Raw genomic sequence first — 16,384 nt, forward strand, 5'->3', positions numbered from 1 at the left:
AATTTCATTGTTACAAATTGAACATAATTAAAGCATAGTGATTAATCACAAAAACAATATGCAGTTATGTATGTGTTTTCCGATGGTCTTAGGTGACCCCTGTGAAAGGGTCGTTCGACCCCCAGAGGGGTCACGACCCACAGGTTGAGAACTGCTGTTCTAGAGAGTGGGAAATTGCTTAGCATTTAAAGGGATTCTAAAATAATACAGGCCTACAATTGGTTGCATAGACATTAATTTCAATCTGTAATGCAATAAATAATCTTCATTAGACATAAAAAAAGATAATTTGTATTTGCAGATATGGCCAACAGTTTATAAAAATTAACAGAGACCAGTTGACTCTCAATTAAACTGCTCATCTGGTCCATAAGTATCTTTCTTCTATTTGGATTTCATAAGCCAAATGGTGTCTTAAAATTGGCAAACGTAGTCCCAATTCTGTTGAATGTATTGAACATATTTTTCTATGGAAAAATGTTATGAGTACAAAAACAACATCTAAAGGTGACTGTCAATATATATATTTTCTTTGCATGTACTTTGTTTCTATATTTGAAAAATACCTTGGGAAAAGTTTGGGTAACAGAATTAGCAATAGAATTATTGGATTCCTCCTCACAATAACTCTAGGGATAGTATTATACTCATTTATATTTCTATCTCTTTCAGTTTAACAAACATTTATTGAGTTTACTAAATGCTGGCACTAGTGATACCAAGATAAGTAAGATGTAGTTACTGAATGGTTTATTAAAGAAAATAATATGACATCCATTTCATGTAGTTCATGCTGGTGGGGTAAGTTCAGGGTGTTATGAGATATGGAGGAAGGATAATTCATTCACCCATCTGCAGAGGGCTTGGAGATGAACCAGTGTCAGGTAAGCTCCCTGCAGGCAGCTGACCAGGGGAGGAGTTCTCGGCAGACATAAGAGCTTCAGTAAATCCATGGGGCAGAGAAATAGTGTATGTGGTTTCAACATTCAAGAGGGCAAAGTGAGCAATAAATAATGATGAGAAATAAGACCACATAGTCAGAGGCCTATGTAGCCACCCTAAGGAATTTGGGCTTGGAGGCACCAAGAGTAAATATCTTATCCCAAAAAGTCATTACATGAGGATTTTTTTTTTTTACCCAGTTCTGTTTGTCTCCAAAGTCTATACTTTTTACACTAAACCATACTTACTTCATAGGCATTCTCAAAGTTAACTATTTACCAAAGGTGTAAATAAAATAAATCATATTATAACAAGGAAAAATTACTAATTTGGAAAATAATATTATTTGGAAAAGCTAGTAGTATAATCCTACTTTCAACATTCTTTGAACTTTGAGTCATTGATTAGACATCTTTTACTCTCATATTTTATACCATACTATGCACTCTATTTGGTTTTGTTAACTGTCATTCATATTAAAATAGCAAACTCTCCAGCATCTAATATTGGACTTACACTTGGTGGCTGCACAACAGGCACTACTGCCTTCAGTAGCTGCCGGACAGAGATGTGCACCTGAGACGAGACCTTCACATCTAGGGCACCTCCTTCAAGGCACATCTGCTAGGCCTGATGGGAGCAGAGGTCTCTCCCGGTCCTGGCATCAGGGATTGACATCCCCTCAATGGATGTCAGGGGAGGCCCAGTTGCTAAGGATGACTCTGCTGCCCCTAAACCATTAGCATCTCCCAAAGAGGAACAGAGGCCCAAGGACTATGCCCTCGGCTGTGTTTACCAGTCATCCTGACCCAGGAGGGCGGGGAAGCACCCCTCTGGATGACCTCATGCTCCTTCCTAATGTGAATGGTCTTCATCCTTTTTTACCAAGTCATTTAAATAGAAAGGGTGCCGAAAAAGTGAACTATAATCGCTTGGTGCGGAGCAGAGAGAGAACATTTTATATTCAAGAATAAATTGTCCAAGCAGTAAATGTCATTGGGGTGAGTCCTGTAATGAGTCAGGAGAAAAACATAGGACAGTTGAGAAACTCCAGAAAGAGAAAAAAGGAATGCCTGAGAACTAAACAAAAGAGCATTAAATGCATACAGATTCAGAAAAAGACTTCTGCACACAATGCACTGATGGGGAAGCCTAACTGGTATGTACCCCTGCCCAGGAAGTGGGTGGAGGAACTATTATTTCAATGAAAGTTCATTGCAAAACTTTTATTTCATATTTCTCTTTAGAAGTTTAATTAAATGCCCTGATTCTTATCATAAAACCAGGGAATTTAATTTTTCAGTAAGAGCAAGTTTGTTTGTTTTTTTGAGCACTTTGTATTATAGCCTGTAACAGGTGAATGAGCTGCAAGTTAAATATTGTGGTTGATTCCTGGGATGGAGAATGAAGAGTGGAATTTTCAGGAGAGAGATAGAGAAGAGGCTTCAATAATTTGTTGTAACAAAAAACTGAATAGTAGGAATGAATGTTTGTCATATTATTTCTTACACCTTTATAAATGCCTGAAACATTTCATAACTTTCAAAAAGTGAATTGGACATTGGGGCAATAGTTAGGGAAAGGAGAGACGGAGCAAGACAGGTGTCAAAGGGGTAGGAGATGAGACCAAGAGAAGAAATAGGGAGAGAGAAAAAGAGAAGGGAATATTTTAGACCCGAAGAGCTTTGTGAAGGGTTAGAGTACAGGTCACACCATGCTGTTTGCTAGGGATTTGCCCTGTCAACTATTGCCCTGATTGAATACGCTCTCCAACCATTTCTCACCAAATACGAGGTCAAGCAGCTGCCCATGGCACTCTGATATCTACAACCCAGACACAAAAGAAGTTCTTCCAAATAAGGAAAAATGGATAGCAAATGCAATTCCCTCAAAAAGAAAAGAAAAGAAAAGAAAAGAAAAACAGTGAATATATAAGTATGAATGAACCTAAAGCAGCTCTAAACTACTCCCTTTGGGGGCAGAAGCAGATGCCTCAGCCCAGTTCAAAGTGAAATCCTGTATCCCTCAGGACCCCTTTCTTGCCATTACATATAATTTACATGCAAGTTGTCTGCATGGTTAATCTTCCTTTATAGCATCTGGTGTTTATAATCAGAAACAGATTGGTGAGAGATTTTGGAGTTCTTCATATATTGTGGGTTTTGAACATTTCTCTTCAAGTCTGTTTATTTAAAAGTTGAAAGTGCAGCAGAGTACAGGGAGATATGTGATGGGAAGTAGGAGGACAGGTCATTCATACTTGGGGCTCCCCTAATGTGGCATAATTGAATCACACAGCCAGAGAGGCAAAAATAAAGGAAACTAAAAAGGACAACTCTTTTAAAGGGCTTTGAAAGCCTTCCAGCTTAGCTTTCTCACTTTCTACCCACAGCAGGTAGCTTCCACAAGGAACCCTAACTACAGTGGCTGAGCTGAAGTTGGAATTAGGTCTTCTGAAGTGTTGTTCAGGGTTGCCTTAAGGTTTTGGTTTTCTCTTCAACTTGAGAAAATGGAAAAGTTTTAGGGATCAGCACTGCATTTGACTGGCCTGGGGAAATCAGGATTCTATACCTTGGGGCTAATGCTTTCAAATGTTGGTGACATGGTGCAATTCATCATGTTCATTCTCAAGCACAGGTCCTGGATCCTGCCGGACACATCATGCAGGCGAGGCCTTGGCAGGACCCTAGGTTGGACCCTTTTGCTTCTCACCTGCTGGAGTTTCCCTTTCTCAATGGCCTGTGGATTTGATACAGAAATGCAGAAAAATCTAGAGATAAACAAGTAGATGAAATATGAGAGAAGTGTTTACCCACTGGGACAAAGCTGCAACTTGGAGCATTTTAGGTCTGTGGTAAATAAAAAGTAATGATCAATTAAAAATTAGGATAATAATGATAACTCAGAAATGACAGTAATTAGACAAAGTTCATGTGGGAAAGTTGCCCTAGATATATTTTGGTGCAACAGAATTCCAGTGAGTTTTCCTTGTTGTTTTTCTTAGCTCCTTGTGTGAACATTTATCTTAGTGCCTCACTACCACTAAACAGAAAATTCAGAAAACAGTATGAATGCCTTCCTTGTTAATGTAATATTCTCCAGCTTTTTCTATATTGGCATAAAGTAATACATTATGGATTTCTTAAAGCTTAGCAGCTTGTGGTTCCATATGTAATAAAAATAAGTATAAAGGGTAATGTAAATAGTAAATTGGCAGTTATCTGAATTAACTATTCTTTAAATTTTACTTTATCAGTCATGCCATATTGTGATTAAATTAAGTCATCTTTAGTATATTCTAATATTCCTAAACCACAAAGCATCTTCAACTTGGTAAAGAGAGCCTGGCTAGGAAGGAGGGGCACTAGATGTGAATTCTGGTGAGTTGTAGTCTGGGCCAGGTTCTGCCGTGTGTTGGCCTGAGGGGTTCACTTCCATTCCCTGAGCTTCAGAGTCCTGTTTTATGTAAAGAGGGGCACCGATCCCCCTTCTGCCTGGCTGGTGCAGAGCTGCAAGAATCCAGAGGGATGGTACATGTTAAACTTGTTTGTAACCTGGAACACTATGTACACGTTTATACTTTGTGGCATTGTTTTTTAAGTGAAGGGTTTTGTATACATTTTCATTTTCCTGAAAAATAATAGTTTCCAGAAAAGGAACTTGGAAACTCCTTTTTTGTTGTTACAGCTATAAAATACAAGGAGGTTTCATTTCCTAGCTTGGTCAACTCTCCTCTGCTCTAGTTCTTTTTGGAGCTTGACCTCTTCCCTCGGATTCTCTTATCTGTCACCGTCAGATTGGAAACTGTTCCTCCACTGGAGCTCAACACCACCCTGCTGGCACGTTCCACAGAGAAAATGTCTGAAGTGGAAATGGCTGAGGAACGATTCTAACTACAGTTGCAAAGCTGGCTTGGAATGAAGGAGGCATGCCAGTCATTCATTCAGGAAATGTTTACTGGGCACCAACTATGTGCCAGGCACTCTTCTGGGTTCACAAATAAACAAAACAGGCAAAAATGCCTTCTGTCATGGAGCTTACATTCCAGAATATGAGACCAAGGACATCAAAGTCCCAGGAGGATCAGATAAGGAGGGAGAATAGATGATGCCCAATGAATAACAGTATGAAACCCAGGAGGTGTTCATCCTCATTCATAGCTCCACAGCCCATAGACATGCACAGACCCAGACTTGACCATATTGGGCCTGTCTCACCTAATAGGCAGTCATTAAGCTTATTTTTTCTTATGCATTTCATAGACATATATAATAACATGGACTAAAAAGACTAAATTAAACAGTAGTAGTTTTTTCTTGTGTGAATACTTATTTTAGTGCCTCAATGCTACTAAACAGAAAATCCAGAAAATAGTATGAATGTCTTCCTTTTTAAGTAATATTTAGTGTCATTTACCACTGGTGCATCTGCAACCTTGCAAGGAGATCCTCCATGCTGTCCCGAATCACCAAAAGCAGAACTTAGTGCAGGGGCATCCTTGCACGTCCCGGAATTCGTCTGCACCATGAAGTCAGGTAGCTAGTGTTCAAGGTTAGCTCCCTCTAAGAAGCAGACATTCCTCTGCTACCCACTCTGTATGCCCGTTCTGTAGGACTCAGCAGCTACCCAGGTCCTGGTTCTCAGTCAAGTTCAGCCTCAATGCTAGAATCCTGTCAATTGACACAGTTCTTGAGGCCCATCTGCCTCAGGGGCCCACCTTGTCTGTGAGTGAAACTGAAGCTCAGAGAATTGATGAGAAGCTCAGAGTGAGCCAGTGGCAGAACCTCAACCAGAATTCAAGTCTTCCAACCTCAGCTCATGTTGACATAGCATTTATTTTTATGAAAAACAAATATTATAGTTTGGGTCTTGTTGTCACTTTTCTTCTGGTGATGTGAATGGTATATTGGATTTTATCTGAGACTAGAGGCCTGGTGCACGGAACCAGTGGGGTCCCTCTGCCTGACCTGTACCCTCTCTATCCAGGACACCTTGGGGGATGTCAGAGAGCCGGTTTCAGGGTCGAAGAGGGACCATGGGAGGACTCCAGGGCGTGTCCAGCCTGTCTCACCCAGTCCCAATCGGCCGGACCCCAGCAGCAAGCTAACCTATGAGTCGGAGTGTCTGCCTCCTGGTGGTCAGTGTGCATCATAGCAACTGGTGGAACAGTTGGATGAACGGTCAGACACTTAGCATATTAGGCTTTTATTATATAGTAATTATCAGTGCTGATTATTCATATTCTTCTCAAATAATAACTACTTAGTTTTATTTTAAGGGTGAAGAAAGTAGTAGATGCTCCTGCAAAAAAAAGAAATTGAAAGACTCTGATTTGTATATTTGGGGTAAAATCTTAGGACAAATTGGGCCTAGGTCCAGAATAAATGTGGACCATTCCTATCAGAGCATAAGAGCATAAAAATGTTTATTATATCACATCAATGTTAACAAAAATCAGATTGATAGACTTTTCAAAGAAGAAACTAAAGATAATCTCAGGCTGTGCTCATAGTAATATAGTCTTTCTGAAAGATGATTAGCTTGTTTACATACCACATTAACATAAAAGATTTTTTAAACCAGTGAGCATCTTTTCATTAAAATCTGTGCTTTAAATAAAGACATAAAAGCAGTTCCAGCAGTGAAAAATTAAGGCAAGTGTCTCCAACTAAGGTGGGGCTGCCAGATAAATACAAGATGCCCAGGTTAATTTGAATTTCATATGAATAACAGATGATTTTTTTCATAAAAAATCTAACTCAGCTTCCTGTATTTTTACTTCCTAAATATGGCAACTATAATCTAAGGGGGCAAATTCTGTTTTCAAATACTGCTCCTGAATAAAATCCAAAGTACATGATAGACAAGTAATTTGGAAAATAATTTTATATCTCACTGAAACAGAGTTCCTTGACATCAGCACAATTGACATTTGGGGCCAGATAATTCTTTTTTTAAAAAAAATATAGTTTTTTATTTATTTCAGAGAGGAAGGGAGAAGGAGAGAGAGACAGAAACACCAATGATGAGAGAGAATCATGGATCAGCTGCCTCCTGCATGCCCTGCACTGGGGATCGATCCTGCAACCTGGGCATATGCCCTGACTGGAAATCAAACTGTGACTTCTTGGTTCATAGGTCAATGCTCAACCACTGAGCCATACCAGCTGGGCAGGGACCAAATAATTCTTTGTTGTGAGGCTATTCTATGTATTGCAGGATGTTCAGCAGCATTCCTGGCCTCTACTCAGTAGATGCCAGTAGCATCCCTCAGTTGTAACAACCAGAAATATCTGCAGACATTGCCAGACACTCCTGGATGGGGGAGGGGTGTGTGTGTGGCGTGGGGTGGGGGGTGGGGGAATTAACCCTGTTTGAGGACCACTGTTCTGAGGGAGGAAACTTAAGTAGTGTGATACATGTATTTTAATAGAACACTAGCCTGTCCTGGACTTGAAGACAGAAGAGAAAGCCATACTCTGGTTTCTTTCTTTCTTTCTTTCTTTCTTTCTTTCTTTCTTTCTTTCTTTCTTTCTTTCTTTCTTTCTTCCTTCCTTCCTTCCTTCCTTCCTTCCTTCCTTCCTTCCTTCCTTCCTTCCTTACTTTCTTTCTTTATTTCTTCCTTTTCCTCCTTCATACACATACACAAGAGCTTGACCAGAATCAAACCTGCAGTCCGACACTCTGTCCACTGAGCTAATTGGTTAGAACTCTGGTTTCATTTTACAGCACCTTGGGAGAGATACCAATGAGAACTGATGGGAAGTGGTTGAGAGGTTGCAAAGCTGGCGGATGTGGGATTGCTTTGGAATCCGAGGCACTGTAGAGAAGGTCCTGCTTCTCAAGGGCTTTTGAGAGGAAAAGGACGTAGGAAGTACTTGTGAGAAGGCTCTGATTCCCAGCATAGTCTCATCCAGGCTCTGAAAGAACAGTTAGTACAGAGTCTGCTGATTTCTGGAAAAGGAGTGTTTTATTTGGATAGCAGTAAGTGAAATTCCAACCTAGACCACCTAGCTGAATAATCATGCGTGTGTGTCCAAAACAAACAAATTGCCAAGAGATGTGTAGAGAACCAGAGTGGGAAACTGTTTACGACATGATTTTCAGAAAACAATTTGACAGGGAATTTTGCTAAGGTGCTGTTGCTTTTATTTTCCCCAAGAAAACATATGAATTTAGTTTGCTGTCTAAACCAAAAAGGTAATGTGGTTATGCATATTATAGAGAAGTTTTTAAAGCATTAACCTTTCAAGTCCTTGTGACTCTAATTACTGTTCTTTGTTTGTATATAGAGAGTCACTAATCATTCCTTCCTGCAAGGAATTTTCAGTTCTAATCCTATTTTCCACTCAAATTCTGCATGGTTGCCAGATTGGAGTGAAAAATCAAATCCACTTCCAGTGAAGAGAGACTCAAAAGAACAGTAGTTCAAAGAAAATTCCAAAGAAAATGCATGAACTGCTTATTCTGCCTTTATTAGTTTTAAATCTACAACTTCATATTTTGTGAGGATAATGCAAAAAAAAATTGTTAGCCGAAACCGGTTTGGCTCAGTGGATAAAGCGTCCGCCTGCGGACCGAGGGGTCCCAGGTTCGATTCCGGTCAAGGGCATGTACCTGGGTTGCGGGCACATCCCCAATGGGAGATGTGCTGGAGGCAGCTGATCGATGTCTCTCTCTCATCGATGTTTCTAACTCTCTATCTCTGTCCTTTCCTCTCTGTAAAAAATCAATAAAATATATTTTTAAAAAAATTTTTTTAATTGAGTCATTCTAATTTTCCTCCTGCATGCCCTCTACTGGGGATTGAGCCCTCAACCCAGGCATGTGTTCTGACCAGGAATCGAACCAGTGACCTCTTGGTTCATGTGTCAGTGCTTAACCACTGAGCAACACTAGCCAGGCTAATTGAGTCGTTCTAACTAAATGTAAGAGATGTATTCCTATTATGTCAAGGCAATTCTGCTGTAAGGGTGAAGAAACTCAGTTCTTGTCCTCAGTTCTTTCTTTAGACAAAATAAATGATGCCTAAAGATGCAGCAAAGATCAATTGCCCTTAAGATAAAATCCAGAATCCTTACAGCAGTCTACAAGGTTCTAAATTATCTGACAGGAATAGATCATTTTCCCCAACTCCTAGGGTAAGCTCCTCTAATATATAGACCCCAAAATAGAATAGCTCAAATAAAACAAATTTGACCAATCTCTCTCATAACAGATTAGAAGTATGCAGATGGTCAGTGGTCCAGGATTCATGCAGAGCTTGATCCATGAAGTCATCCACTGACCCAAGTAAAGGGTGTCCCAAAATTCACACAAGAAGTAATTTTGATAGAAAACACAGGTTTATAATTAAAAATTGTAAAGTATACAGTATAGGGTTATGTATGGAATAGCACATTGGGTAAATGGGCTTCACAGATTTGCTGGCACATACACAAAGCCGTGGTCTTCATTGATCTTCATTGCCCCTGCTCCTGGGCCATAATTGGTACTTGGTAATGCTTATCAAATTAAAGGGATTGAAATAAAAAGGCAACAGATATTAGAATCTGATTCAATAAACCAACTAAAATTAGGCTTTTATTTTTTGTTGTTGTTAATGCTCACACAAAATTCAAATCTTGCGTGAATTTTGGGACACCCTTTACTTTCTATCTTGTTGCTCTGCAGTCATTCTCCTTATCAAAGCTGGCTCACCACTGAGAGGGCGAGGGCTACGCCCTCCATCTTACCCCGAATCCTCCATATTTAGGCAGTAGCCATCAGCCATGTGCTCGGCAAGGAGCTTCTCCCAGGAAGCCCAAGCCTCTGCTATTTAAACTAACCAATGACGATCAAGGGAAGTGCGCGCCATAGACACAACCACATCCTGTGTAACAAGACCCCGACTTGCACCTGGCCAATCGGCAGGACCCACAGTCCTCTCTCTTCCCCTTACTCCAGCCCTCCTATAAAACCCCTCTTCCCACAGAGCTAGCTCTCTCTCTGCCGCTTGCCGCTGCGTCAGTGAGTGTGGTCAGGGAGCCGAGCTAGCTCGAATAAAGACTCTATCTGCTTTTGCATCGGACACCACGCTCCCTGGTGGTCTTTTGGGGATCCTGAAATCTGGGCTTAACAACCACCACCCTCCTTGTGTTCCAACCTGTAGAAAGGTAAGCAGAGAGGTGGGCAAATAGCTTTCTTTTAAAGATGTGTTACAGGGTGAGTTTCCTAGGAAACAGGCTCTGTGGTGTGTATTAGTGTGTAGGAGGTTCCTTAGGGAGTACTCCTGAGATCAACACCTGTGGGGGTTAGAGAAGAAGGGGGAGGAAGCCTAACTGGGGAGAGGGAGAAGTTAAGCCACAGGATAGTCTTAAGGTCTCAACTGACCTTTTGGGGAACACTGATGAAGACATGGCCCTTAGAGTTGGGATTTGAATTTGGGCCTTTTTGTCCTTTGACCAGACTCAAGCTACTCCAGGAACGGGGCATGGCCTTGGATGAGTCAGCTCTTTTCAGCTGAGGCAATTCCCAAAGATGGCTGTCACTAATAACCTTCCAGGTGGCTAGGTGGCAGCACAACACAGCAGCTATGAAAAGATATAACCTGGAAGTTGCAGAAACCCATTCAACTTACATCTCATTATCTAGAACTCCTAGGGCGGCCACCATAGCTGCCAAGTCGACTGGGAAATACAGTCCCCGGATGGAGGCAATATGCTCAGCTATGAAGAGGAAGGAAGGAGAGAGTGGACATTGGGGAACAATTGCAAAAGGGAAGGAAAATCATTGCTTCAGTTTATTCCGTTTATTGACTATTTTAAATCAAAAACTATTTTACCGAAGAAGCTACCCACAAAGCCCAGAGGCAGAAAGAGAGCTAAAAATGGGACAAGAACTGAGAGGTGATGTCTTGAGTAATGATGACTACACCAAACTTAGATTTTGCGAATGAGCCATCACAGATTCCCCAGAGCTCTGTACAAAGGGGTTCCTGTTCCCCGAAACCCCAAGTCACGAGAACTAAATGAAGCAATATCTGACTTTGAGCTCTATTTCTATTTCTACCTCTGGAATTAGATGCTTCTCTAAGACCTTCTACATATCAGAGCAAGTCACTTAATGTAGAATATAAAAGGTACTGAAATGTGATTCTGCTTCTATAAAAAAAACAGTAATTATATTGACTGAAATCAGACACAAATCAGATAGCACTAATACAAATTTATTACTTTCTATTAGTGGTATTTGGGTATTTGACATAATAATGGTGTGTGGAAAGAAAGGAAACTAAGAAAAGCTTAAATGCCTGCTTCCCCTCTTTCTAAACAAAACAGCTGGACAAGATCCTGCCACTGACTGGACCAGGGATTGGAACCTATTATGAAAAGCGCCATCTATATGCTAAGCACAAGATCAGCAGCCTCTGAAGAAACCTGGTAATAAAATTCTTACCAATAGCAGCACTGTATTAAGTAGCATGGGACTAAACAGCCAACTGATTCTCTCATGAAGTTGGAATATGACAGAGAGAGGAGCCAGTGTACAGGAACAGGAAATCATAGTAAAACTGTAGAGACAAAATCTGAGGGAGACGAGCGACCAATTTCTGACTTCTGCAATGGCCAATGGGCTCCTGAAAGTGCTTTGTTTTCTTCTTTGAGGGCAAATTCCAACCACAGGTTGAAGCTAAGATGCTTATGAAGCCCCAGGGCTTCTTACCGAGACAGCCCCCCACTCCCCAGGGCTGTAGATGCCTGTGCTTCTCTTGCCCCAGCATCCTGACCTCCAGCATCCATCACTTGAAGCTATCTGAGTGACTCCACAACTAATAACTTAAACATGCCTAGTGAGAAAGTCTCCATCTCCACCCACAAGTATGGTGAAACTAAGACCGAAGTTTACAGCTCAGGAAACTTCATTCCTACTGAAGTTGTGGTGTTAATATCTTCAGATTAAAAGGTATCTTCAGGAAATCTCTAGTCAGTCTTTCCACTGGGACCTCATCCTAGACTCTCCTGCACAGCACTCGACTCTGCCAAAGATCCTCTCTCCTCTTCCCTCTGCCTCGTCCCCCACCCCCCACTACACCATTGCTGGCATCCATGGGACTCCTTAGCTGCACATGAAGGGGCCTACGTTGAATCCTATCTCTGCCCACCTCTGGGATTTAGCCATAGCCAAGCACATAGGATAGGTAAGAGAATTCCACAGGTCTGGGTTTAAATTTTAACAGTGTGGTCTCGGAAAAGTCATGTATCCACCCCAAGCTTCCAACTCCTCATTTGTAAAATAGAAACATAATAAAAAGTATGGACTTTGGTAAGAATTAAGTGAGGTAAAATTAGCTTTTGGCACAGGGCCTAGAATGTAGTAGGTACCCAATAAATGACAGCCATAGCAGTAGCTACCCCATAAATAAGCCTATTTGGAGGAAATTTACCCTAAGGTAAGATGAATGTGAACTTGACCCAGTAATAAAACTTCACAAGTAGAGATTCTGAATATAGATTGGTGCCCAGCTCTTAGCTCTGTCTCCTGGCCCAGCTTCCCAATAATTAATTGTCAAACCCCCTATAGAGGTGGGGTTATACTAGTAAGTAAATTACAAACAGAGCTGTTTCATTAAAAACTCATTGAAGCTTTTGGGTGTTATAAGGCAGTGTTGCTTTGGCACCACCACAACTTCCTAAAATATATATACACCACCTAACCAGGAAAGAGTCAGTCTATCAAACTGCACTTCAAAATTCTGCACAGCTTTAGAATCTCACAGGATCCAAAGCATCAGAGGGTACTCAGCAGATTGGCACTAGTATCCAGTAGACATGACTATGGTCCCCAGCTGATAGACAGCAGTACCTAGTAGACATGAGTATGGTTCCCACCAGATAGAATAATGATCTCCAACAGACATGACTGCAGTCCCCAGCAGGCATGACAGTGATCCCTAGCAGAAGTGGTGGTATTTCCAGAAAGAGCAGAAGAGTGCTCTCTGGATATAGCAGGACTCTTGGAAGCAGCAACCAGCTCAGGCTGATTGAGACCAAGAGCGGTGCTGGAGCCCAGGGGTGTGGTGCTAGCCAATGATTGGAAGAAGAGTGGAAGAAAATGGGGTGGCTGCCCATATTTATTTATGAACATGTGCAGACTATAGCCCAAGGTCCAATTTGGGGTATAAGTGTAGTGGAGGAGACTGTGAATTGAAGCAAAGTGAGGAAAAGAGGCAGGGAGCTATGAGTGCTCTTCTGTTGTCCGGGATCCTCATAAGAGTCAAATGAAGACCTTCATTTACAGCCCAGTATTTCAGTGAGGAAGTAGAAAGAGCACTGGTCTTTCCTCCCAGTCTGCTGCTGACTCTCTGGGGGAAATAAATGAACACCTGTGAACCTCAGCTTATCCATGTATAGAAAGGAGGGAAGAGGTTGTACTCATAACTGAGAGGCCCTTTCTTTGATGATTTTATTCCATCACTTCCAGATTCAGATAAAACCAAGAGCTTCCTCACACTCCTTCCCTGTTGAAATGTGTAACTCCAAAGAACTTGGAAATGTTAGCATTCCGGTAAGTCATCTTTTAAAGGACACTTTACATCCTTTAAAATAATTAACATTCAATACTCAACCTTAGAACATTATCTTAATTTAGATGAGAAAAGATGAAGCAAGGAAAAGGTGTTACCCTATCATGGTCTTATTTTTGGCATTAAAACGAAGTTCCAATAGGAGATGGGAAAGTTTTGTTTCTTTAGTACTGAGTTGGTGGCAGCATAAGCTAAGTAGGAGTTGACTGTCTCAGGTATGGACTTCTCCTAAGTGACCCAAGTATCAAGTGCAGCCTAGATGAAGGACGCCCAGGGGCTTGCATGGCCTGATCACAAGCGGGAGACCTTCTGTGAAGGTGTACAAGTCCCTGGGGAGATAGGAGGGCATATTCTAAAGGGCTGAAGCTTGCCTCACTATTGTGGGGTGGGAGTGAGGTAATCAGTAATCTTCCCCACCACCGCTGCCTCCTGCATGTCCCCTACTGGGGATCAAGCCTGAAACTCAGGATTGTGCCCCGACCGGGAAATCTAACTGTGACCTCCTGGTTCATAGGTCGATGCTCATCCATTGAGCCACACCAGCCAGGCCATCATGTGTTTTATTGAAACCACATCATTCATATCATCAGTAAAATGAGTGCTGATTGTTGACACTCATGGGGCAGGTCCCCGGGAGGCCAGGTGTCACAGGGAAGACTGGCAGATGGTTCCTTTTCATGGTGAAAGCCCCAGAGAACAGGCTGGGGATTCATCTCAGAGCTGAAACTCTTCTCCTGTCAGTGTGTGAGGGAGGCTGAGGAATCGTCAGCAGACTAACACTATTGTCATTGAAAGGTTTCTCTTTCAAGATGGACATCAGCAGCAGCAAGCCCTAGACCAGTGGTTCTCAACCTTCCTCATGCTGCGACCCTTTAATACAGTTCCTCATGTTGTGGTGACCCCCAACCATAAAATTATTTTTGTTGCTACTTCATAACTGTAATTTTGCTACTGTTATGAATCGTCATGTAAATATCTGATATGCCGGATGTATTTTCATTGTTACAAATTGAACATAATTAAAGCATAGTGATTAATCACAAAAACAATATGTAATTATATATGTGTTTTCCAATGGTCTTAGGCGACCCCTGTGAAAGGGTCGTTCAACCCCCAAAGGGGTTGCGACCCACAGGTTGAGAACCACTGCTGTCCTAGACAAACTACAATGAAGCCAATTTAATTGAAAGTTGCTCAGCAAGCAACAAGGCTGATGTTTAACTGGGTCAGCTTATAATTTCCTGATGCATCCATTTGCACCATGTGGCCTGTCTTCCTCTTGGACCAGAAGGGTTGTGTGTGGGGCCAGGGCAACCTTTCTCTGGACAGTACTCGCATGTCCACCGCCAGCTTTTGCCTCACTGACTCTATCCATGCTACCATTCCCAAACATCAGTGTGTGACCAATTCCCTTTCTGACGGAGACAGTCTTCCCTTCGTTGTGTTAAAACCTTTCATGAGGACAGGTTAAAGTCAAGTCTCTGCATTGCATGAGAGGGGACTGCATACTGGGTTACCCATTACGTGTGCTCAGCTGGCAAAAGGCTACTTCCTTCCATAGCCTAATTCTCAGGGTCACCCCATTGTTGCCCTCCTCCTATGTAACCACTACACTGTAGTCTTAAAATGTCACTTGGTTTTATTTCATTTCATTTTTATTTTCTATGTTCTTTAGAATGTCTCCACTGATTTTTTGAGTGGGATTGCTCTGGAAAAGGTTGTTATATTTAGCATAAGTTGAATCAAGTGAGATGACAAATTAAACTGCCATAATAAGCTTTAATGCATCAAAGGAGAGCAGATTCTGTCCCCATTTCAATTTCAATTTCAGAGACAAAACTGTGTCCATAAATGATGAGCAAATATACTTACATTATTACTACTAGCTCTAAAAATTGGTCAGTAAAGTATTACAACATGAGGTAATAAGTTTTCATTTTTCTTTTTCATAATAGATTTTGCTTGTCTTGTTAGAGGCTTGCACTAGCAACTGCTGAAAACCCACAAACATGGACAAATTGCTTTTAATTCCAACCTTGGATGAACTGATTCAAATAGGATGGATTAATCTATTCCACACTCTCTGCTGCTGCTAATGAAGAAGACTAAAGAGCAACTTAAATACCTCTCACCTTTTCTTTTGTATTGTTGTTGGGCTTGGGATGCTCCAGACCAAGCTACTCTATGAGGTTGTGACACTTCCCTTAACACAAGCCTCCACTTAACAACCAGGGGAAACCTTTCCCCTAGATAGCTGAATAGGTTACCATCAGTTTCCTCAGTTGCATGAGCTCCACCTCAGTTGATAAACAGGAATATTTATAAAGAAAAATAGAGAAATAAAGGAAAAGTAAGCAAACATTATCTATTGTGCAACAAGCAAATCTCAGAATCATAGCATTCCATGATACCTCATAGCCCGTGACAATAGAATAATTATTCCCCAGTGTCAATGGCAGGTTATTTTTATTCCGGGACCTTACTTGGCCTGAACCAGCCCCCCAAATTCTCTATTTTTTCTGATCTGTATGTTGGCCAACATATCTAGCTAGACCTGTATACAAAGAGTTACCCAGGAGTGAGATTTCTCTGTGTTTATATATAGTAACACAGCTTCTCCCCTGATTTGGAAGCTCAGTTTTTGCCCTAGGTTACCACGGGAGCCAAGAGCACTAATTCTGCTTACAGTCAGGGTACTTAAAATGTCCTCTAAGCCAGCGGTTCTCAACCTGTGGTTGTTTAAATATTTATATTTATTCTCTCACCTAACAAGTGCTATTGGCATCTTCACTCACCTTACAACGGGTACCATTAGCATCTCCATCTTACAAATGACATCCCATCTAAGGAATAGGGCCATTAAATAGCCTCCCAAGG

The 16,384-nt window shown here is 41.4% G+C and overlaps 1 long non-coding RNA gene across 1 annotated transcript; it reads left to right on the forward strand.

Moving 5' to 3' along the window:
* The first annotated feature begins 11,265 nt into the window (after positions 1–11,265).
* Positions 11,266–16,002, forward strand: LOC107184941. Its single transcript, XR_001515844.1, has 3 exons — positions 11,266–11,363; positions 13,405–13,488; positions 15,463–16,002. It is a non-coding gene; the product is annotated as an uncharacterized LOC107184941 (long non-coding RNA).
* Positions 16,003–16,384: the final 382 nt, after the last annotated feature.

Source organism: Myotis davidii, unplaced genomic scaffold (assembly GCF_000327345.1).
Source record: "Myotis davidii unplaced genomic scaffold, ASM32734v1 scaffold44, whole genome shotgun sequence".
Taxonomy (NCBI): Eukaryota; Metazoa; Chordata; class Mammalia; order Chiroptera; family Vespertilionidae; genus Myotis; species Myotis davidii.